General features: G+C 45.0%; 1 protein-coding gene across 3 annotated transcripts in view; it reads left to right on the top strand.

The window, feature by feature from the left end:
* The window catches only part of ctnnd2b (catenin (cadherin-associated protein), delta 2b), a 1166477-nt gene that overhangs the window by 815468 nt on the left and 325733 nt on the right, over nucleotides 1–25276 (top strand). The window lies entirely within an intron of this gene.

The following is a 25276-nucleotide window of genomic DNA, read 5'->3' as shown; positions in this document are numbered from 1 at the left end:
AATTCCAGCTAGCATGTTGCACGTTTATGATGAAAGATTATGGGGGCGATTCACCCATCTCATTGCACTAATTTTTCAGCACAGCAGGCTGGGCGATTTTTGCGTCGGCCAATTAGCAGGGTTCGCGCGTGCGTTCTGCCCTGATAGTGTCTCCTCGCATTGGATTTCAGGTGGCATCAGCGAGGAGGCACAAAGGCCATTTAAATGGTCATTTCAGTATTATTTACATGTGGTTAGTGAGCCTGGGAATGAAGTCTCCGGACCCATGAGCATCTCACCTCCGCCAGAGTGGTTCACTCCAGCGGGGATTACAGTCACTCCCCACTAGCGGGGAACGAGTGGCCCGACCCTGCTGGAGTATGGGGAGGCAATTGGGTTCCCAATGGAGGGTCGGACAGCAGGGGATTTTCAGCCAGCCTCAGCCTTCTGTCACTGCCCTAGGGACAAAGTGCCAATATCCAGGGGTCACATTGACACTGCTGCCCGTCAGGCATGGGGCAGGGCCAAGAGCATAGGGCCCTTGGGGCCAGGATCTGGTAGGGCAGTTTGTGGGGTGGGGGTTCCTACTGTCACTGCAGATGTAATCAATGGGGGAAGGAGGGAGGCCAGCGAACAAGGTGGACTGAGGAGGGGTTGCGTGGTCAGCCTGCTGGGGTTGGGGGGGCAGGACTACGGGGCTAGGGAATCAGAGTGGGCAGGGGATATGGAGGGGATTGAGGCTGGTCCCGGACATGTTTGGAGGGCCAGCAGTCGTGCCATGGAGTTGGGGGGTGGCGGAGGGCTGGCATTGCGAGGATCAGGGATCTGGCCAGCAATTGGGAGGCTGACAGTGCGTGGCTACTGCAGATGCTCTGCTTTCAGTGCTGACAGGTCTCTCAAGGCCGCAATCGACAGCATGCGCAGTGGCCCACTCAGCGCTATGCCTCAGGCATCTCCAGCAAGATTAGACCCCGTCGACTGATATTTAATAATATTTATGCGAGTGCACTCTGCATTATACAGAGAGTGGAAGATTCTTCTGTGAACTTGCACTGAATTACTCCAGTTTTCACACAAATTTGACACTTAGAATATTTTTGGGAGAATTCTGGCCTATCTACCTGAAATATCGCTCTGCTCTCGCTCAAGCTATAAATTCCCACCCGAGGTCATTGTCCGCCCCTTGCCTGCTCTAGTTCCGTGGCGGTCTTAGTGGTTGAGTTTTGGCATGTAAGATCATTGTTGATTGTCGGAAAAACCCATTTGGTTCACTAACGTCCTTTAGGGAGGGAAATCTGGCGTCCTTACCCGTGACATATGACTCCAGAGCCACAGCAATGTGGTTGACTCTCAACTGCCCCTCTGGAATGGCCTAGCAAGCCATTCAGTTCAAGGGCAACTACTGATGGGCGATCAATGGTGGCCAGCCAGCGACACCCATGTTCAATGAATGAAAAAAAACATTGGTTCACTGTCCAATCTGAAAGACACCACCTTAGCGGCCGCAGTGTTGCGTATCAGTCTGGATTATGCGCTCAGGTCTCTGGAGCAGAAATTCAGCAAAGCCTTTAGGCCTTAGAGGTGAGTGTGCTACCAACTGAGTCGCAGCTGACACTTGGATAAGTGTCACCAAGAGACCTTATGTGTTATTGCTTATCTGTGACCTCGTACTGAGAATTTCACCTGTTCCCTCGGTCTGGCGAGCAGTCTTACTGTATTCCCACAGTAAAGGATGCGTATTCTTTTAACAGTAACAACAATTTGCATTTATATGGTGCCTTTGACATCGTGAAACGTCCCAAAGCACTTCACAGAAGCATTATGAAGCAAATAAGACACCAAGGCGCATGAGGATTAAGTTTAAGTTTTGAATTTATTTATTCGTGTGACAAGTAGGCTTACATTGACACTGCAATAAAGTTACTGTGAAAAGTCTCTAGTCACTCCTCTCCCTGTTCGGGCACACCAAGGTAGAATTTAGCATGGCCAGTGTGCCTAACCAGCACGTCTTTTGGACTATAGGAGGAAACCGGAGCACCCGAAGGAAACCCACGCAGACATGGGGAGATCCCACACAAACAGTGATCCAAGCCAGGATTCAAACCCAGGTTATTAGCGCTATGAGGCAGCAGTGCTAACCACTGTGCGATCATGCTGCCCAAAGTGCAGAAGACTTCCCAGCACTGAAAGGAAATGTGTTGCTTTGAAGTACTTGCAAATCAGTTACATTTGCTGAGAATTACGACTGAAGTTGAACAGATGGAGCTTAACCACTTTAAATACCCGTGATTGTCATGTAAAATGAGGAATTTACTGATTTTAAGCTGCACGAGTATTGTGAGTGTCAGATTAAATCAGCACAAATGCTCTTTTAATTGTATCTGGCCTTCTTATGGAAATCAAGGAAGCACAGTTCTCATATGCAGTTAGATCACTAGGTTTCTACCAAACTGTAATAATAAGTCAAGCTGGGCACGGTAGCACAGTGGTTAGCACTGCTGCCTCACAGCGCCAGGGACCCGGGTTCAATACTTGGGTCACTGTTTGTGCAGAGTCTGCACATTCTTCCATGTTCTTCCATGTCTACCTGGGTTTCCTACATGTGCTCCACAGCCCAAAGATGTGCGGGTTAGGTTGACTGACCATACTAAATTGCCCCACAGTGCCAGGGGAATTAGCAGGTAAATACATAGGGTTACGGGGATAGGGCCCGGGTGGTATTGTGATCAGTGCAGACTCAATGGGCTGAATGGTCTCTTTCTGCACTGTAGGGATTCTATGATTCTGCAACTATACCAGCCAGGTCTTTTCATATTCATTGCTTGGATGGGAGTGCCATTGCTACCAATATGTATTGTCCATCCCAAACCTCCCTTGAAAAAGTGATGGTGAGCCATTTTCTTTAAGTGTTGCAGTGCATCCAGTGTAGGTAGCCCCTCAGCGCTGTTTGATCAAGAGTCCCATTTCTTGCACCCTGCAACAGTGAAGGAACAGTGATATGGTTCCAAATCAGGATGGTGTGTTGCCTGGAGGGGAATTCACAGGTGCGCCTGCTGCCCTTGTGGTCAGGGGTTTTGGGTTTGGAAGGTGCTGTCGTAGAAGCCTTGGCAAGTTACTGCAGTGCACCTTGAGAATGGTGAACACTGCAGCTAATGTGCACTGGTTGTGGAGGGCGTGAATGTTTAAGTTGTGAATGGGGTGCCAATCAAGTGGTCTGTTTTGTCCTGATGGTATCAAGCTTCTTGTGAGTTATTGGAGTCACACTCAACCAATAAATTTTTTAAAATTCATTTGTGGGACATGGTTACTGCTGGTTGAACCAGCATTTATTGCCCATCCTTAGTTGTCAGAGGGCAGTTGAGATTCAACTACACTGCTGTGGCTCTGGAGTCACATGTAGGCCAGACCGGGTAAGGATGGCAGATTTCCTTTCCTAAAGGACTTAATGAGCCAGATAGGTTTTTCCGACAATTGACAATGGTTTCGTGGTCATCGGTAGACTCTTAATTCTAGATTCTTTTATTGAATTCAAATTCCACCACCTGCCATGGGATTCAAACCCGGGTTCCCAGAATATTAGTTGAGTTTCTGGATTAATAGCCTAGTGATAATAACACTAGGCCATTGCCTCTCATGAGTATTCCATGACACTCCTGACTTGTGCTTTGCAGATGATGGATAGGCTTCAGTGAGACATCATGTGATTTACTCGACACAGAATCCCCAGCCTCTGACCTGCTGTGTAGCTGCAGTATTTCTGTGGCTGGCCCAGTTCAGTTTCTGCTCAGTGTTAATTGTCATACTGCAAATGGAGGGAGTTTTAGCCATGGTAATACCATTGAAAATCAAGGGTAGATGAATGTTGCCCAGGTCTTGCTGCATACAGGTGCCAACTGTTCCAGTATTTGTGGAGGCACAAATAGTATGGAACACTTGCACATCATCACCAAACAACCCTACTTCTGATCTTATGTTGGAGAGAAAATCATTGATGAAGTAACTAAAGATGGTTGGGCCTTGGACACCAAGCCTAAGGAACTCCTGCGGCGTGTCCTAAGACTGAGATAATTGACCTCCAACAACCACAACTATCTTTGTGCCAGGCATGATGGCAACCAGTAGATTCCCATGGATTTAAATGTTGCTGTGAACAAAATGATCTTCTTAAGCATTTTCTTGAATTGGGACTTCTTTGGAAAATTGTACTCTGAGCAGTTTTGGTCCACTTATTTGAGGGAGCATATTATTTCATTGGAGGCATTTGAAGGAAGGTTCACTAGGATGATCCCCGGGGTGTAGGAATTGTCTTATGAGAAAAGGTTAAACAGCTTGGGAGTCTACTCATTGGAATTTAGAACATGGAAAACTGACTTCCTTGAAACATATGGGATTCTTAAGAGGCTTGCTGAGAATAAATGCTGAGGGGATGTTTCCTCTCATGGGAGAGCCTCGGACCAGAGGGCAGAGCCTCAGAATAAAGGACGCCAATTTAAGGATGAGATTATTTCTTCTCTCAGAGGGTTGTGAGTCTCCTTGGCACGGTGAGCTGTGGGGGCAGAGTCCTTGTGTATATTTGAAGCTGATATAGATAGATCCTTGATCATAGGGGAATCAAGGATTACGGAGAAAGGGCAGGAAAGTGGATAGGAGGAATGTCATTGGATCAGCCATGCTCCTATTAAATGGCAGAGCAGGCTTGAGGGGCCGAATGCCCTATTCCTGTTCCTAGTTCTTATGGTCCCATGCATGCAAGTAGTTTTAATCCTGTTTCTGAACATGTAATTAAAGTTGGGAGAAAGTTATTGAAGACGTATATGATGTTGAGGTGCTTGAGGTGAAATTTGTCACATATCCTACAACACAAAAAAGGAGTTACCCCATTTAAAGGTGAGATGAGGCAAAAGCACTTTCTCTGAGGGCCTTGAGTCTTTGGAACGTTCTTCCTGAAAAGGTGATGGAAGCAGAGTCTTTTTAAGGCAGAGGTGGATAGGTTCAAGTTAAGAAAGGGGATAATAGGTTATTGGGGATGGGTGGGATACAGATTTGAAGTTACTATCAGATCAGCCACAATCTTGTTAAATGGCGGAGCAGGCTCGAGGGGCCAAATGGCCTACTCTTACTCTTTGCTTGTATGTTTTGTATAACCTGCAGTCACTCAGCTGGGAAAGTCTGCTTGGTGAAGCTTGTTGAGACTATCAGACTCTCAAGTGAGCTACGGTATAGTTAAAAGGAGAGCATTTAGAAAAATGACCACCTGTCCTCAAGAGACTAAGGTGCTGTATCTACAGGTAGTGATTCACTGAAAACAGAAGACAGATTAGATCTCTCAAAGGTGAGGTTCTCACGGCATATATGCTCTGGAATTTAGAAGAATGAGGGAAGATCAAGTTAAAGTATACAAGATGATAAAAGATATGGATAAAGTAGACGTGGAGCAGATGTTTTCTCTTGTGGGGCATTCTAGGATGAGAGGTCATAGTCTTAGGTTACGAGGTAGCAAATTTAAAACAGAGTTGAGGAGAAACTACTTCTCCCAAAGAGTTGTAAATCTGTGGAATTCGCTATCCCAAAGTGCAGTGGATGCTGGGACAGTGAGTAAATTTAAGGAGAATAGGCAAGGGGATTAAGGGTTATGGGGAGAGGGCGGAAATGTGGAACTGAGCCACGACAGATCAGCCATGATCTTATTGAATGGCGGGGCAGGCTCGAGGGGCTAGATGGCCTACTCCTGCTCCTATTTCTTATGTTCTTATGTTCTTAGGAGTTAGACAGATTTTTAATTAGTAATGGGTTGAAGGATTATGGGGAGAAGACAGGAAAATGGGGATGAGGAGCATATCAGCCATGATCGAATGGCGGAGCGGACTCGATGGGTCGAATGGCTTAATTCTGCTCCCATATCTTATGAACTTATGAACTTATCTGGGTCAGTTGTAGGTCAGAGAAACATCTAAGATCGACTACTTCATTTTGAGACTGCTAATGCACAAGAGGACACAGGCTTTCAGTACGCATTCATCACTCGAACAATAAGGTACCTTAGGAACATAGGAATTGTTAGATGAAAAAAGATCAAGGCCCATCTAGTTGGCATTCCCTAATTCTGGTGGATGTATGTTACCATGCTAATGAGGTTGTTGACTAATTGTGGCAGTCAATCTCTATCAACCGATCTACAAAGAGGTAAAGAGGATCCCCAGTGATTGAAAAACACCGGCGCAAAGTTTCCTGTTTCTCCACAAGCAAGCTGCATTTTCAGTTTGCTTCAAGAGTGAAACAGTGCTTTTCATGGCTTTTGTTGTTCTATTATTAAGTGTGTACAGTATAGATTATTCATCACAAGGCATCAAAAGCCTGCCCTGTTATTTCATAGAATCTACAGTGTAGAAGGAGGCCTTCCAGCCCATCGACTCTGCACCGACAACAATCCCACCCAGGCCACATCCCCGTAACCTCACATATTTACCCTCCTAATCCCTCTCATCCGACACTAAGAGGCATTTATCATGGCCAATCAGCCTAACCCACACATCTTTGGACTGAGGGAGGAAACCTGAGCACCTGGAGGAAACTCACGCAGACACGAGGAGAATGTACAAACTCCACACCTGAAGCCAGAATTGAACCCAGGTCTCCGGTGCCATGAGGCAGTAGTACTAACCACTGTGTCACCCATACAGCTTTCCTGATCTCGGGCATACTGAAGTCTCCAGGCGTCATACAGAGACAAGTCACTGCTCCAAAGGAAAAGAGGGAAAATCATTGGTGAAACATCGGGTGGTATATTACGGAGCACGGGGTGCAGACAGAGGACTCAACCCCCAGAAGCAAAATCAAAGCTGACTCGCTCCATACCAGCCCAATTCACATTACATACTGCGGAAAGCCACTGGGACCTCCTCCTCCCATTCGGACTGATGTCCCACCCTTCGGGCCCACCCGTCACAGCAGCGCCAAAGACGCATTAGTGGGTGCAGACATGACTGCAGACAGACCCGAGAAGAAGGCTCATTGATCAAGACAAGTTTAAGGCCTTGGGCAGAAAATGTTTGGGTAGTTTAGGGATGTGAGTGGTGTATTTTACAGAGCAGGCAGCTAGGAAGAAGGAGGTACACTCTCTTGGGAGCTGCCCCTTGACAGCAAAGAGCACCTCCCCCTACCAAAGAGAATACCGCCCCCCCCCCCCCCCCCAACCCCGGGGTTCCTTCTAACCCTTTTAAAAAATTATTTGAAAAAATCACCTGCCCACACCAATGGTATTATGACTCTTGATTGTCTAAATAACTATGGCAGTGCCACACCCCCCTTCTACACAATGTTATGGGGATGAACTCGGGGTTAGGTGAGAAGGTGATGGGATTGGCACCCGCCCTCATTGGTGTGCCCCCTGCTGAATAAAAAACCCCTGTCAGGGGAAGGTAAAATCCGACCCATTGGAAACTCCTCTTGCGGGCACCACGGTGATTAGCACTGCTCCAGAGAACCAGGTTCGACTCCCAGCTTAGAGCACTGTCTGTGTGGAGTTGACACACTCTCCCCGTGTCCGTGCTGGTTTTCTCCGAGTGCTCCCACGGTTCAAAGATGTGCGGGTTAGGTAGATTAGCCATACTAAAAAAAATTCCCCTTCGTTTCAGCTAGGGTAAATGCTTGGGGTTATGGGGATGTAGCCTGGGTGGGATTGTGGTTAGTGCAAACTTGATGGGCCAAATGGCCTCCTTCTGCACTGTACGATTCTATCTACTAGCAGCCAATTATCTAACAGTGACAATGGCAGCTTTGAACTATTACTTCCTCCAGGCCAAGGAACCTCATGCTGGGCCTAGGCGCCCAGAGAGAGACTCCGCAATTTCTTTCAAAATCAAACATAATTAAATATAAATGGTTCGTAATATTTCATTAATTGGTGTGTAATTTGGTTTGACATAAATATATATCTTGTCATCTTAGTCTAAATGCAGCTGTTTTAAATTTGAGACAAATATAACCAATTTAATATTGTAAATAGAAGTTCAGTGGAAGATATTTTGGAAGTGGAATACATGGAAAGAAAAATGTGAATTTTTATAGCATCTTTCATCTCCTTCAAAATGTCCAAAAGCTTTATGCAGCTAATTATTTTTGAACTGTGTAGTTACTGTTTGTTTAGGTAAAAGCCACAATCAGTTTGCACACAGCAAGATCCACAAGCATCAAGCAGGAAAATGAGTGATACATCTGTTTTTAGATTGTGCTGACTGAGGGGTAATGGCTGATCAGGACACCGGAGCAGACTGACAGAAGCTTGGTTTAAATTCTTGCCACAAAAAAAAACTGCTTTCCCCCTAATAGCATGCAGCACTTCCAGAGCACTGCCATAAAGGATCAGCCTGGATTTGTTGTATTCATCGTGAATTATCCCTCAAGTTGAAGATGAGAGATACTCGGGTTTGCTCATTTCTGCCAAGGGTCTTCGTGTGACTGAGCCAGCCAATCTTTGACCCGCAGACCTTTGTGCACATGAGCAGGATGTTCCATGTGGTAGTGGGATCAGCAGTGCCGGAATTCCTTCCTTTTCTTTCCTTCCCTGCCATCGCACATCCTCATCTTTTAAGGTGTTGGGAGTTGAAATAAATGCAACTTGATGAAGCCACTCTGAACGATTGGTAAACTACTCATTCTCATCATTGAAGTTGATGCTGCCACACTTCAAGGAGAGTTTCAGAGTATTGTTGAAACTTTTTCTTTGTCCTCCCCTGCAACGCTGGGCATTTGAGAGCCCGTGAACCTGGATTAGGAACTCAGGACTTACTCACTCATGTGGGAGAGGGGAACTGAGCACAGCAGTGGGTAGTTCATGGGACCAGGAAAATTAGCAGCACCCTCACTGTAGACTGGCTGTCTCTGTGTATATATGAAATGATGTGAAGATGCTGGCGTTGAACTGGGGTAAGCACAATAAGAAGTCTCACAACACTAGGTTAAAGTCCAATAGGTTTATTTGGCAGTAAACGCCACTAGCTTTCAGGGTTTGCCCGAAAGCTAGTGGCGTCTACTGCCAAATAAAGACGGGGAAAATCCCAAAAGCTAGTGGTGTTTACTACCCAATAAATCTGTTGGATTTTATTCTGGTGTTGTGAGACTTCTTACTATATATGAAATGGACTGTGCAGACAAAAGGTGGATGTTTTACTCTATCTATCAGCACGACACGGCACCAGAACTGTAATTAAGACATGATTAAGTGACCATTGTCTGAACGGACATTCCATCCATCTACCACTAAAGATTATGATATTACCAATGGGACGCAATTAAACAGTTATTGTTATTGGCCTGCCTCTTTGTATCATATGTAAATAATTTACTGGTGTGCATGACTAGAAACAATTATCTTTATAGAAGTTGTAAAATATGCCCTATAAAAAAAGCTGATTATACACAATTGAGCAGAGCAAAGTGAAGAAGCCTTTGGAGTTCTTCAGCCCACTTCTCTTTATCAATAAGAAGGCAATAAAGGATCCATCACTCGTGAACGCTGTGTCCGAATATCTTTTTACCTCCGACACTCAGGGATGCGAGTGTTAACAGGGCAGCAACATTGCATTTAGTGTGAGCGTGTTGGTTCATGCAAACATCTAATTTAGTTCAAAGTTATCCTAAAAGATTAGGGTTCCAAGAAATCTTACCAAAGCAATGTCCTTTCTTAACTCTTCTTCCAATGAAATACCTCCCATGAGAATTTATTTGGTTATGCTCAACCTCAGGGTAAGATTTTCTGGCCCCCTCAAGCTGGTAGGATCATCCAGTCCCACCACAGTCCGAGAATTAGAATCATAGAATCCTATACTGCAGAAGGAGGCCATTCAGCCCATGAAGTCTGCAAGGTTGTTGGTGCCATTATTGTTGACTCACAAGCAGCAGGTAGAGTGACAAACAGGAAGAGTCTGGGTTGTGAATATCCATCTTTGGGAAACCTAGTTTTAAAAAACAACTCTGCTAAAACAATCTTCTAATTTAGAAAGATTTACTGCATTCAAACTCTCTTATCGCTGGCTGAGATGCCTGTAAAGCAACGACATGTGATTAAGCCAGACAACCACATCAGGAGTAACAGTGAGATGCCTCCTTTGCAATTGTTCATTGGGTATTGGGCCATTTTATGTTCTTTGGTCTTCTCTGGGTGACCACAGTCACTCACCGGAGAATTTACAATTTTGTATTTGTGCATCAAGTATCTCGATTGGTGTAATTGGTATGGATGCTGTTTAGGGTCAGGGTAGTATCCTAGGCCCAACCATCTTCAGTTGCTTCATCTTCCTTCCATCACGAGGTCCGAAGTGGGGATGTTCATTGACGAGTGCCCAATTTTCAACACCATTCGTGACTCCTCAGATATTGAAGCAGTCCACATCCAAATGCAGCAAGACCAAGTCAATATCCAGGTCAATGGCAAGTAACATTTGCATCGCACAAATGCCACAAGACCACCTCCAACAAAAGAGAATCTAACCATCTCCCCTTGACATTCAATGGCACTATCATCACTGAATTCCCCACTATCCTGGGGGTTACCATTGGTAAATTGAACTGGACTGTTTACATAAATACCATGGCTGCAAGAGCTGCTAAGAATCCTGCAGCAAGTAATTCATCTGCTGAGTCCCCAAAGCCTGTCCACCAGCTACAAGACACAAGTCAGGAGTGTGAAGGAATACTCTCCACTTGACTGGTGAGTGCAGCTCCAACAGCACTCAAGAAGCTTGACACCATCCCACACAAGGCACGCTGCTTGATTGGCATGCCATCAACAAACATGTACTCCCTCAACCAATGACGCACAGTAGCAGCAGTGTGTACCATCTACAAGACTGCAAGAAGGCACTGAGACCCCTGAGACAGCACCTTCAGAATTGATAATCATCTCAAAGGACAAGGGCAACCAGGGAACACCACCATCTGAAATTTCACCTGCAGTTCACATACCATCCTAGCTGAGGAATATATCTCTGTTCCTTCACTGTCGTAGGGTCAAAATCCTGGAACACCCTCGCTCATAGCACTGTAGTTTACCACATGGAATGCAACGGTTCAAGAAGCAGCTTATCACCACCTTCTCAGGGTAAATAGGAACGGGTAAATAAATTCTGGCTGAGCCAGCAATGGCCACGTCCCATAAATAAATTAAAAGAATGCTGTTTTGAGTTATCCGTGAACGCCATGAAGAGCCAGACATGTTCGGTCCTTCATGAGTTATTGATTTGTGGTTTTTCTGAACTCCACTTGGCTTTCTGAACTTCATCAAAGTTGGAATTGCATTATTGAAAGTTAAGCACATGGTTACCAAAAGGGATTGCAAGACTCCGAGCAGTGTACTGATCTAAGTTGATAATGAGTGGTTCAGTTTATATCACAACAGTCTTAACAAAATGAAGACATACATGAATGTTAATGAGAAAGGCTTCTTTTTACACTGTCATCAGTCTAGATATGTGCCATTGCAGTAATGCTCGAGCCTGTGTGCCTAATATTGTTTGAACAGTTTCATATGAAACGCACCATATCATAGGAAATTGCAAAGAATTACAGATGTTCCCAAGATAATACTGGGAAATTGCTGAGAATTTATTGGTCGTTTGCAAGGAAATAAAGCCTCAGTATATGCTCAATTTTGTGTGAAATAATTGGCAGTGATCTAATTGCCAACTCAAAACTATTAAAGCAGGCATCTGCTGTAAAACCCACTCTACTACTCCCAATTCCATTTTATTATCCACAATTCCAATACATCAGCTCACCCCTCCCCCGATTCCAGTATATCACCAGCACCCCCCCACCCCCCACCGATTCCTGCAGTGGCTGGCACTGCTGCCTCACAGCACCAGGGGCCTGGGTTCAATTCCTGGCTTGGGTCACGATCTGTGCAGAATCTGCACATTTTCCCCGTGTCTGTGTGGGTTTCCTCCAGGTGCTCTGGTTTCCTCCCACAGTCCGAAAGACGTGTCGGTTAGGTGCATCGTCCATGCTAAATGCTACCTGCACAGGCGCTAAATGCTACCCAAACAGGAGTGTGGCAACTAAGGGATGCAAGCTTATGTGTGATGCTAATAAATAAACATTAAAAATACATTACCCCTCCGCCCTGGTTCCACAAAATAACACCTGGCTCCAGCCCACGTCAATGTATTTTCCCCACAAGCCCAATTTCTTACCTTGATTCCACTGCATTCATCAAAGATAAAGAAAGGAATGGAAAAGATACATCAATGCTACAGTGCTTTCTCACTTCATGTCAAGCATCTAGTGTTCCATTAAACACCTCACAGATTCTGGGTGGGAATTTTTCTCCAAGTCCACCTGCTGACCATGGCGTGTTTTGCGACAGTGGAGGATGACTGCCACTGGTAGAATCTTCTGGTTCCACTGCTGCCGCTGTTCACACCCACCACTGCCGGGGAAACTCATGGTCAGAAAAGGGGGAAGAGTCACCATTGCTGGAACCAGCCTCGTGTGTGAACCTCATTGCAATAGCCGCACCAGAGAACACGTGAGCTGCATCACACCTCCTGTGCAGTCTGGGATAAAAAGGTGCGATTGTTGAATCAGCGTCTTTGTTCAGCGGCTGTGAATCAGGACGGGCAAAATGCCACAGGGGGTTCAGTGTGTTGTAACTGGCTTCCTCCGGCCATGATGCTTGGGCTTGCCAGCTGCTGAACAGGAGGGTAAATAATGTGTGACTCTGCAAATATAACACATGATTTAGGGGGAAAAGATCTAACCAGGCTGCGTGCAATACCATTTGTGATGGTGTAAATACTTCCATTTTCAGTGTGCCAAACCTAGAGAGAGGAAGCAAGGGGAGGGACATTGCTAGTGTTCTCAGCCCCAAATCCCATGCTAACTTGGTTCCTCTATTGTGAGCATACATTTTTGATGAGAAGGTTTCCATTCCATGGAACATAAGATAAAAACTGAATTTGAAAGCCTGAACTTAACCCTTCTGAGACTGATATTTTTCTTTCATTTGATTTGATTTGATTTATTATTGTCACATATATTAGTATACAGTGGAAACTATTATTTATTGCATGCTATACTGGCAAAGCATACTGTTCAAAGAGAAGGCAATGAGAGAGTGCAGAATGTAGTGTTACAATCATTGCCAGGATGTAGAGAAAAATCAATGTAATGCAAGGTAGGTCGATTCAAAAGTCTGATGGCAGTAAGGAATAAGCTGTTCTTGAGTCGGTTGGTATATGACCTCAGATTTTTATACCTTTTTCCCGACGGGAGAAGGTGGAAGAGAGTATGTGTGGGTTGCGTGGGGTCCTTAATTATGCTGGCTGCTTTGCCGAGGCAGTGGGAAGTGTAGACAGAGTCATTGGATGGGAGGCTGGTTTGCTGGGCTACATTCATGACCTTTTGTAGTTTCTTGCAGTCTTGGGAAGAGCAGGAGCCATACCAAACTGTGATGCAACCAGAAAGAATGCTTTTCTGTGTAAAAATCACATGATTCTGAAAGTGTGTTCTACAAAAGACATGCAATTCTTTGCAAACTGGTTAGGTACCTTACAGGATTCACCAACACACATCAGTAAAGTGGAGGTTTTCCAATGGGTGCAAGGATACTGGTCACCCTGCTCTGAGGAAGAGGCATGCAGAGACAGTTCGTCATACTGTTTAGAACTTTGAAACATATCTGGGGCTGGAGAAACTAATGTGTGCACTTTACATTAATTGAAGCATTGTGAAGGTTGACCGCTTCATGAATGTGCTACAAAGCTGCAAGAGTACTCTTAAAATAGTGCTTTAGAGATTAATGTCATCTTTCTAGCCAGCAATGGTTAACTGCAGCTTTTTTCAAACAAGACAATCCAGGTTCTGTGGCAATGCTGATGGGGAGTCAGAAACCAGAATTGTGATCTTAAACTGTGGCCAGAACTTTACCGCCCTGCCCGCCATGGGAATCAGAGTGAGCGAGGGACAGAGCATGGAGAGGTCCGTTGGATTTTGGATCAGGCGGGATTTTGCAGTTGCGGGATGAGTGAGGCCATAAGAATCCCGGACTACATGTTTGGTTTGCTCCCACTCTGAGGGCTCAGATGGATATGTTGCACCCACTGTTGTCATTGCTGGACCTCCTGAAAGGTTTTTCAGGTGACTGTCACTCATCCCCTTGACAAGAACCGTGATATTTAATATGGAATTGCAGGAATTTGATCCAGCAACGAGGATGGAAAATGATACGAGTCTAAGTCAGGCTGATGCAGACTTTGGAGCTGATGGTATTCCCATGACCTTGCTGCTTTTTGTTGTTCATCAGCTGAATCCATTTGGAGAACCAAAAGGAAATTAAGCACCTTGCAGAGGTTAATTCATAAGAACATAAGAAATAGAAGCAGGAGTAGGCCATCTAGCCCTTCGAGCCTGCCCCGCCATTCAGTAAGATCATGGCTGATCTGAAGTGGCTCAGTTCCACTTTCCCACTTTCTCCCCATAACCCTTAATTCCCTTGCCTACCAAAAACCTATCCACCCGTGTCTTAAATATATTTAGCGAGGCAGCCTCTACCACCTCAACAGGCAGAGAATTCCAGAGATTCACCACCCTTTGAGTGAATAAGTTTCTCCTCATCTCCGTTCTAAACTGCGCCTCCCCCCCCCTTATCTTGAGGCTGTGCCCTCTAGTCCTGCTGTCCTTTCTGAGCGGGAAGAATCTCTCTACCTCTACCCTATCCATCCCCTTCATTATCTTATATGTCTCTATAAGATCCCCCCTCATCCTTCTAAACTCCAACGAGTACAAACCCAGTCTACTCAGCCTCTCTTCATAGTTCAACCCCTTCATCTCTGGTATCAGCCTAGTGAACCTCCTCTGCACTCCCTCCAAGGCCAAAATATCCTTGCGCAAGTGCGGCGACCAAAACTGCACACAGTACTCCAGCTGCGGCCTCACCAGTGCCCTGTACAGTTGCAGCAGGAAGGTGACAGAGTAACAGGTGACAGAGTAATTCACACTGCTGCTTCACAGTGCCAGAGACCCGGGTTCAATTCCAGTCTCGGGTAACTGTCTATGTGGAGTTTGCTCCTTGTGTCTGCACGGGGTTTCCTCTGGGTGCTCCGGTTTCCTCCCACAGTCCAAAGATGTGCAGGTTAGGTTGATTTACCATGCTAAATTGACCCTAGTATCAGAGGGATTAGTAGGGTAAATATGTGGGGTTACGGGGATAGAGCCTGGGTGGGATTGTGGTCAGTACAGACTCAATGAGCTGCATGGCCTCTTTCTGCACAGTACGGATTCTATGATCTTGCAGAGGTTAATTTGTCCTGCTCTTGAAGTGTGTGTTATTCAAAACAAGTAATCCCAGGTCTTGATCGGTACCTGCTCTTCACAGAAAACATTAATTTATTAAAAAGTCTTCCAAGATTCTCAGCCAGTTCTCTGAGTGGCCATGTTGCATTCTGACCGTATCAGCTGGTCATAATCTTCCGAAAGATTGCATTCCTTTAGCAAGAATGTCAGGGGACTTTACAGTGTTACTGAACTATTCTTGGTACATTTTCACTTACAGTTCTGCAACAGAAATAAATAATGGAAGACTTAACGGTGCAAAGGGAAGCCAAAGGCAAAAAAAAAGTCTAATTATTTTCTGGGAGAATCGTGCCAAGTCATGTATGGCGATCATTATGCACTGAGCTGCATGAGTGCTTTCAGTTCCTTTAAGCCATTGCCATGTAACTTGGAGAATGAATTGGGGTTTTGTAAAAAAAAAAGTGGGCCCGCTAAATGTTGGCACGATTTTGAATTTGATTCATTTGTATACCGTTACCTTGGTTACTTCCATGGAATTGACCTTTTGCTTGATAAATCTACCATGTCAGACACAGTTCAGGTTCCAGCCAGGATAAATTGGATCTTCTGCTCAAGGTGAAAACCTATTTCCTGCATTTTTTTTAATGACATCCGCACCTGCGTGTTGAAAAATCTGGAACTTTATTAACATTCTGGTTTCTTTGTCCTCGCTGACTACAAATCTCTCTGTGGAAGGAGGGCCTTATTTCTCGTTCGCAACAATGATGAACTAATTTTTGTGATTATGCAGTCAGTCACCCATCAGCCTCATTGAGATTTTGATCGGAGGTGGACTGTAAAGTTTAACAGCTTTCCGTTTTCTTCGAAGAAATTTACATAAATGCTCCTTTAAAAATCAAACCAAGAAAGGGAAGTTCACCTCTGACGTCCATGAGAACTTCAGTCACGCGGGGAGACCAGGGAAGCTACGCAGGGAGTGGCTGAAGTGACTAATGCGTATAAGGTGAAGCACATGAGGGAGAAAGGAATAGAAAGCTATGCTAATGGGGTTAGATGAAGAAGGGTGAGAGGAGACTCAAATGATCACAGCTGGGATCTGCTGTGCTGAATGATTTGCTGATGTGCTGTAAAAGCTGGGGTTACAATAATCCTGCAGTGCAGAAGGAGGCTGTCTGGCTCATCGAGTCTGCACCGACCACAATCCCACCCAGACCTTATCCTCATGACTCCACAACCCTAGCTTGCCCCCTGACACTAAGGGACAACTTAGCCAATCCCCCTAACTCGCAGATCTTTGTTCTCCTCAGAGCCGAGAAGGTTGAGGGGAGTTTTAACAGCGGTGTTCGAAACCGTGAAGGGTGTTTGATCATAGAATCGTAGAATCCTTACAGTGCAGAAGGAGCCCATTCGGCCCATCGAGCGTGCACCGGCAAACAATCCTACCCAGGCCCTAACCTGTAACCCCGCATATTTACCCTGCTAATCCCCCTGAAACTGAGTGGCAATTTAGCACGGCCAATTCACCCAACCAGAACGTCTTTCGGACTGTGGGGGGACACCAGAGCACCCAGACGAAACCCATTCAGACACAGGGAGAATATGCCAACTCCACACAGACAATGACCCGACGTCGAAATTGAACCTGGACCCCTGATGCTGTGAAACAGCAGTGCTAACCACGGTGCCACCTTGCCACCTGTTGGGTAAAGAGAAAGTGCATCAAGTGGGAGGAGGGTCCGTAAAGAGGACACAAATTTAAAATAACTGGCACAAGAGTTCGGAACAGCAGGTTTCATGCTACAACATTATTAGAGGAGGAGCGAGATGATTTTTCACAATGCAGCAACCTATGATGCTCTAGAATGCATTGCCTAAAAGGGGTACGAAACAGAGGTAATAGTAACCTTGAACAGACAAAATTTGGAGAGCTGTGAGGCAGTGCGACTAATTGTATATCTCTTTCACAGAGCTTTCACAGACATAGTGGCCCCTATTTTACCATTTTGATTCTAAGTGCTGAGTGGACTTGAAACTGGGAGAGTTTCAGATCTGACTTTTACATCCATTCGTAGGCTCCGTACGCACTCTGCCTGCAAAAATATCAGCGATTTCGAATCACACTGCACAAGCCTGTGGGCGGGGCTTAATGCGCCTGAAATCCTGCAACTCCAATTGGTGCCTCCAACTGCGCGCGTGGTGATAAAATAAGATAGAATGCAACGCCTCTGCCACATCGCTCCTGGACAGGATAGTGTCTCCCCCTGGCCCCCAAAGATATTGCCCCACCCACACAACATTACTGGCCCCCTTATCCCCCACCCCCTCCACCACCCAGACCTCCCGCCTTCCCCCGACCGATCTCAGGCAGAGTGGCAGCAGACCCCCCTCCCCCCTTCCTTCCTCCTCAATGATCACAGGCAGAGTGACAGCAGATCCCTTCCTGCACCCTCCCCACCCCTTTACCCAGCCGATCTCAAGCAGAGAGCCAGCAGACGCTCGACATTTACCTCCTCACTAACTGGAAAGCCCAAATCGGACTTTTGTAGAATATGTCTGATTAGCGTCAATTCTGAATGGACAAACGCAGGGGTAAAGGGGAAAGTGCTGGTAAGGTTGGGCATACAGCCCATTAAGTCCATTTAAATACATGCAAATGCATTTAAATGATGGTCGTGCCTATTTTGGGCACCGTCCCGATCGTGACCATTTTTGTGCCTTGATAAATGGGGAACCAACGCGGTTCGCGCTATTTGCCTCACATCTGACTTTACCGAGTTTCTGCACCCAAAAGCAGTTGCAACATGGTGGTAAAAACGGACCCAGTGGGTCTCATTCAGTGATGTGGAGAGACTAGAGAAGCTGTACAGGGAGTTACAAATCACCTCCAGGGAGTGAGGTGAAGGCATGTTTAGCAGCCTCAACAGAAGTTTGTCCCTTATAAATCTTGCCTTGATACAGTTGTGCACATAAAGGAAATCAGCACCCTCTCCCCACCGCAACCCCCATTAAAGGAGATTATGGTAATTAATCATTGATCATGAGACAGCTAGACATCTCTGTCTGTTAGAGAAGGACAAGTAATTCAGGGACAAGACAAGGAGGCAAGCTTCCATAAGCTGGTACAGGGATTGAACTCATGCTTTTGGCATCATTCTATTCCACACTGTACTCACTGAAAGGCGACTGTGACTTTACCTCCCACCATCAGCTGCACCATTACACCAATTGAACAGACAGGGCGGGCTAGACGTTGATATTCTCCTGTTGTTGAATGTTGATAATGGGCCTCCAGAAGGAGTGAGCTGGAGGTCCACGCCTTGATTCTTTGACTACCTTGCTGCAAACTCATTCCAAGTGCAATAGGCAACCATCCAACTTCAAGCTGCAGCAGCCTGATTAGAGATTGTGTCAATGCCCTGATAACCAGGCCTTGCCATTGCCAGGGATATTTCCAGTGTAATTTTATACTGCATTTAACTGCATTTGGCCAGGTTGGATTAGGGGACGTGCCTAGTGTTTGTGTCTGTCATAGTTTCTCTTTGTTTATTTTGCCATATGTTGTCACCTTTACATTCAATTTTAACTCCCGAGCTCTTCTACAGATGATTGCTGCATACAAGCAATGGACAACCATCATTCTGAGAATGGGCCTCCTGCTCAATATACAACTACATCCTCTGGTTGTGATTTGATTTGATTTATTATTGTCACATGTATTAACATACAGTGAAAAATATTGTTTCTTGCATGCTATACAGACAAAGCATACCATTCATAGAGAAGGAAAGGAGAGAGTGCAGAATGTAGTGTTACAGTCATAGCCAGGGTGTAGAGAAAGATCAACTTAGTGCAAGATTGGTCCATTCAAAAGCTTGATGGCAGCAGGGAAGAAACTGTTCTTAAGTCAGTTGGTACATGACCTCAGATTTTTGTATCTTTTTCCTGAGGGAGGAAGGTGGAAGAGAGTGGGTCCGGGATGCCTGAAGTCCTTCATTATGCTGGCTGCTTTTCCGAGGCAGCAGGTAATGTAGGCAGAGTCAATGGATGGGAGACTAGTTTGCGTGATGGACTGGGCTTCAGTCACGACCCTTTGTAGTTTCTTGCAGTCTTGGGCAGAGCAGGAGCCATACCAAGCTGTGATACAACCAGAAAGAAAGCTTTCTGTGGTGCATCTGTAAAGATTGGTGAGAGTCGTAGTGGACATGTCAAATTTCCTTAATTTTTCCTTAGTCTACGACAATTCGTCTTTATGTAGTGCCTTTAATTTATGCGGTAAGATGTCCCAATATGCTTCACAGGAACATTACCAAACAAAGATTTCATGCCATGGAATACGAGGATAATAAAGAGGTAGGCTTTAAGAAGAATCTTAAAATGAGAGATAAGCAGAGATGTTCAGAGAGGGAATTTCAGAACTTCGAGCCAAAGCATCCAAAGGCATGACCATCAGTGATGTAGTGATGAACACACCACAGTTGGAAGTGAGCTCAGACGTCAGACTGTTTTAGACCTGGGGGAGGTGACGGAAATAAGGAAGGGAAAAACCACATAGAACTTGAACTGCTACTTGTCACTGCCGAGGGGTAGGATGCTGGAAAACGCTAATGATAAGCCAGGCAGGCTGTTCATAATGAATGCCAATAGCATCAACTGCATGATTCATTTTACAATGCTGTCAGAGAGAGAAGGATGCTCAAAGCGAACATAGCAGGATAATGTGTGTTTTCTGTCAAAGCTGTAGTGAACGTCTGTGTTTCAGAGAATCAATGTTGCTAGCTATGAGCTCGCGGACAAGGACTATGACCTCAATTACCCAATTCCTCTCTCACTTCTTATCCCTTAAATTTCAAGCTGCTTGCCTCAGCATGGATTAAATCAGTGCATTTTGGATTAGAATTAAAGAATAATAGAGCATAGAAGGAAGCCATTCAGCCCATTGAGTCTGCACCAGATATTTTCCTTTATTCTATATCTGTGCACGCCAGTTTTGTGAAGCTTTCTTGAAGCAGATGGAAGATGGACTTATGATGAAAATAGCAGAAGAACAGACAGTGTCACTGATATATTCAGACTGTGAATGGAGACAATTTCGCATGCTGATATATCATGTTACACTGTTGGTTGATTTGACTCACAAGACTTACGAGGATTTACAATTGTATCTCATGCCATCCTTGAGCACAAATACATTTAACATGCAAATGAATGGTTGTCTATACACTACACAAATAGCCCCTGTGATGGACTAGGGTTAGAATGAACTACTGGTGGGACTCAAAGCAAACCCTTAAGCAAAAGTAGGAAAAGCAGAAATATGCTTACCTTCCTTTCCTTCCTCATTCATTGAATCATAGAAGGAGGCCATTTAGCCCATCGAGCCTGTACTGACAACAATCCCACCCAGGTCCTATACCCGTAATCCCACATATTTACCCTCCTAATCCCCCTGACACTAGGGTCAATTTAGCATGGCCAATCAACTGAACTCACACATCTTTGGATTGTGGGAGGAAAGTGGAGCACCTGGAGGAAACCCATGCAGACACGGGAGAATGTGAAAACTCCACACAGACAGTAACCTAAGGCTAGTATTGAAACCAGGTCCCTGGTGATGTGGGCAGCATTGCTAACCTCAGGCCTGAAAATCCCTTTCACACCTTTTGCCTTGACTCATGTATATGTGTGAAACAGTGTTAACTGACTGTGTCTTCTCCAGCCAGGTACTGGGCACATATCCATCTGCTGAAACAACACCTTACATGCTTGAAAGGAGCATACTCCAGGGCTGGAAGGGAACAGTCCTTCTCCCCATTTTCGTGACTGGGTCTAATTGATAAGAGATTGATCGCCATGATATAGTCAACAACTACATTTTCGCTGGTGGCACAGTGGTTAGCACTGCTGCCTCACAGCGCCAGGGACCCGGGTTTGATTCTCGGCTTGCGTCGCTGTCTGTGTGGAGCTTGCACGTTCTCCCTGTGTCTGCGGGGGTTTCCTCCGGGTGCTCCGGTTTCCTCCCACAGTCCGAAAGACATGCTGGTTAGGTGCAATGACCCAAACAGACACCAGAGTGTGGTGACTGGGGGAACTTCACAGTAACTTCATTGCAGTGTTAATGTAGGCCTTACTAGTGATTAATGAGTAAACTTTATTTTATATCAAATTGAATTAGATTACTTTGGTTTGTCTCCATCCAGCAGTTCCTATGGTCTTGCCTCCACCATCAAATTTAGTGCAGAAGGTTTCTTTCTGCACCATTAAGAAAGTATGCAGCATTCCTTCAAATGTAGTCTTTCACAGGAAATCTTGTGAATCTATCAGGGACCATGCTATTCAATAGTGTTGAGCTTGCAAAATTGTGTGAGATCAACTTTGGTTCTCCATGTTCCAGAAATGGCCTCTGTGGTATTAAGGCACCCCCACAGTGCACCCAACCATTTCATAGTGTCAGGATCCTGGACCAGAACCCCAAGTTGCATTAGGAAGCCAGACTAGCCCCCAACAAATTTTTTTCTTAGCATAAATGTGAGGATAGGAAGCTCCACTCCAGGAATGATTTCACTGATAAGTTTGGCATCTTTTATAGTAAAACGAACTGTATTTAGTAACACAGTTTAATATAACTGTAACAAATGAAGCAGCTTAACTATTAGCAGTTCAATATTTTTTAAAACAGAAAAGAAACAACTTTAATTTCTAACTTAAATCTATTGCAGTTCCAAATAAGCAACATTCCTTTTACAAACGTACAGTGCCACTTTCAATACAGTTAGTACTTGTAAGATTACCACAGTGAGTGTAGATAGCCCTAAAGCTTTCAGAGAGACACACTGAATTTCAGAGCAGCTTGCAGAACACAACCCCAGCCAGGACTGAAAGATATTTTTCCTCCTATGGACCTAGCTCCTCCCATTAACCACATTATCATATGACCCTGTCAGTCAATCTAATCAAAGCCCACTATGGAAATCTTCTATAAACAAAAGTCCACTAGCTCCATCCTAAGTGAACACTACATGACTAAAATGAGTAATTATCATCTCTCCCAGCATCTGAGCTAACTATTTTCCAGAAGCGCTGGGGACAGTCTTGCTGGCTTGTCATGCCGGCCAATCAGGTGGTGAGCCAGTAAGATTGCAAGAGAGATGAAAAACTGAGTTCACACCTGGTTTCTCACTTCTTGTGAACTTACTGGCCTCAATCTGCCGGCAGAATAAGCCTTGTGCCTGGGAAGGGTGCAAGGCTAATTTTAATATTTGAATATTATAAGTGAGCCTGGGACGCAATCGTCCAGGTTCTCTCACCTTCATGGTCTCGCCAGTGGAGCTCCTCACTGGGGAGGATCATGTGTGGTCCCCAGCAAACTCAGGGACCAGGTATGATGTCTGGTAGAACTGGAGGCCATTGAGATTCCCCGGGTGTTTGGGCTGGGGGTAGTGCTCCTTGGTCATTGAAAGCCTGGCACAGCCAGCCTGGGACCCTGGCATTGCCCACAAGGCACCAGGCAGTGCCAAGGGGCAGGCCTAATGGGAGGGAGTAGGGCGATGTTGGTAAGCAGGGCAGTGATGAAAAGGCAGGTTGTATTCTGCATCGTGGATCAAGCATCCCATTGTGATAACTTTTTAATTTAAAGGCCCTAAGATTTAAATGCCTTGACAGCTCCAATGAGTTTATCTACTTTTTTCACACATTATCATCTATTTGAACAATCTAAAATGGCACTTGGTCTCTCCCAGAGGACAGCTGGCCTCTCCGAAAGGTGTCTTTGGATCTATCTTTGGAACTCATCTGCTGAACAAAGATTATAAAGTTTTTAAACAGGCTTGGATTAAATTGTATGCTCAAGGAAAACAACATCCTATGGCATATCCTCTAACACAAGGCAGTTCTGAAAAAAACAGGAAGCGGCCTCCACATCACCTCAGCAAAGCATTGATAACTTGTAGGACATCACAATCTATCAGTGGATATCCTTAAGGATAACCCTAAATTACTTGTCAACTGAGTGTAGTGACCACCTCTGTTCGTATGATGGATGTCAACTAAGATGAAGTATGTAGGCAAAAAGAATATTGCCAATTTGTGTGCTCAACTTGCTTCCTGCTAGTTCAGTTCTTTTATAGTATAAATATTGGAATGTAGGTTTTTAGATTAATTGGATTCACTCCAACACCTCTCAAGGTACAATATGCTGCTGTAGTGTAGCAAAGATAGCTCACCAGTTAATTAGAACAGATGTGCCTCACTAGACTCTGTGGCCGTCTACTCAAGGATTTAAGGTAAATACTATTTTAAATATTCATAGGTATCTTGTATCGCTCTGTAAGATTAATAAGACTTGGATTCACTATTAGAAACAATATTCTACTTGTCTTTCCTGAAACTGTCCATGTTGCCATTGATTTACCATCTAATGTGAAGTGTATGTTCTTAGTAAACTTTGATACAATTTATATTATATACATTGTCTTATTTAACTTTCTGTATTGAAACCCAAGAATCCAACTCTATACACTCATCAGTGTAAAGTTAGATTGTTGAGAAGGGATGGCTGGATCCTATAATATCTAGCTTGTTATAATCTGGCTTAACTTTGTTTAAAAAGTTATCAAGAGCACAATAATGTTCCCTCGTGGTCTCTTTGCATCAGAAAGAGTTGGATCAGCTCTTCAGAAGCATTTTATGTCTGTGAGGTCTGTCTTTGTCAACCTCAAGTGAGAGTAATCATCCAAGGAGAACACTTGATCCCAAACAGGGACGAGGATCAAAATCCAACTCAATTGTTTTATTGATGATGTTCTAAGTAGCATCTTAACCGATGACTCAGTGAGCTTAACCAGTGGTTAGCTGATCTGCACGGACCCTGAAGTCAGTACACATTCTGCTAAACAGAGCAATGGCAGTGGTTAGCACTGCTGCCTCAGGAACCAGGGTTGGCACGTTCTCCTTGTGTCTGCATGGGTTTCCTCCGGGTTCTTCGATTTCCTCCCGCAATCCAAAGATGCGTGTGTTAGGTTGATTGGCCATGTTAAATTGACCCTAGTGTTAAGGGATTTGTGGGGTTACAGGAATAGGGTTTGGGTTGAATTGTGATCGGTGCTGAGTCAAGAGGCCAAATGGCCCCTTTCTGCGTTGTAGGGATTCTGTGGTTTGTTCTCTGAATTGTCTGGTATTGACAGGGAGTGTTACAGATGACCCTGGGGTATGGAGGTCCAAGCAGACCTGGCTTCCTGCTCCTGATCCCAGTGATGGACATCCTGCAGCCCCTGCTGGAGTTATGCAGAGAGGGTGAGAACAGGATGGGGCCAGGCTACAGTGCCCACACAGTCATCCAGCCCTTTTCTGGTGAACTCATCAACATTCTGGAGGATGCATAGTATCAGAAATTTGCTCCAGTGCAGAGTGTAAACAAGTGGGGGTTGGGGGGGGGGCGGGGTGGTGGAGGCGAATAGAGGAATTTAGCACATTTAAAAGAAAATAAAAAGCCTGAATGATTCTCAATCAGTTTCAAATCAATTTTCAAACTTGTGTTCATAACCCTCTATGGCCTCATCCCTCTGTAAGTATTTAATCTCCTGCTGCACAATTTCAGTGTTCCATCAATGCCAATCTCTTGCACATCCCAGAATTTCAGTGCTCCACCTCTGGAAGCCGTGCCTTCAGCTATTTGGTACCTAAACTCTGAAATTCCTCCCTAAATGACTTCACTTTGTTTATCTTCCTCCTCCTTCAACATGCTCCGTATAAATTACCTCTGAACAAGCTGGTCAGTTTGGCCACCTACCCTAATATCACTTTATGGAATCGTAGAATTCCTACAGTGTGGAAGGAGGCCATTCAGCCCATCAAGTCTGCACTGACTCCTGACAGAGCATCTTATTCAGGCCTAACCCACCCTATCCTGTAACCCCACACATTCAACCCGCTAATCACCTTGACCTACATGCCTTTGGACACTAAGAGGTAATTTAGCATGGCCAATCCACCTAACCTGCACATCTTTAGACTG

Source organism: Carcharhinus amblyrhynchos, chromosome 2 (assembly GCF_965287045.1).
Source record: "Carcharhinus amblyrhynchos chromosome 2, sCarAmb.v2.hapA, whole genome shotgun sequence".
NCBI lineage: Eukaryota > Metazoa > Chordata > Chondrichthyes > Carcharhiniformes > Carcharhinidae > Carcharhinus > Carcharhinus amblyrhynchos.
The sequence above is the reverse complement of the archived record's forward strand: the minus strand, read 5'-3'. Positions and strand labels throughout refer to the sequence as shown.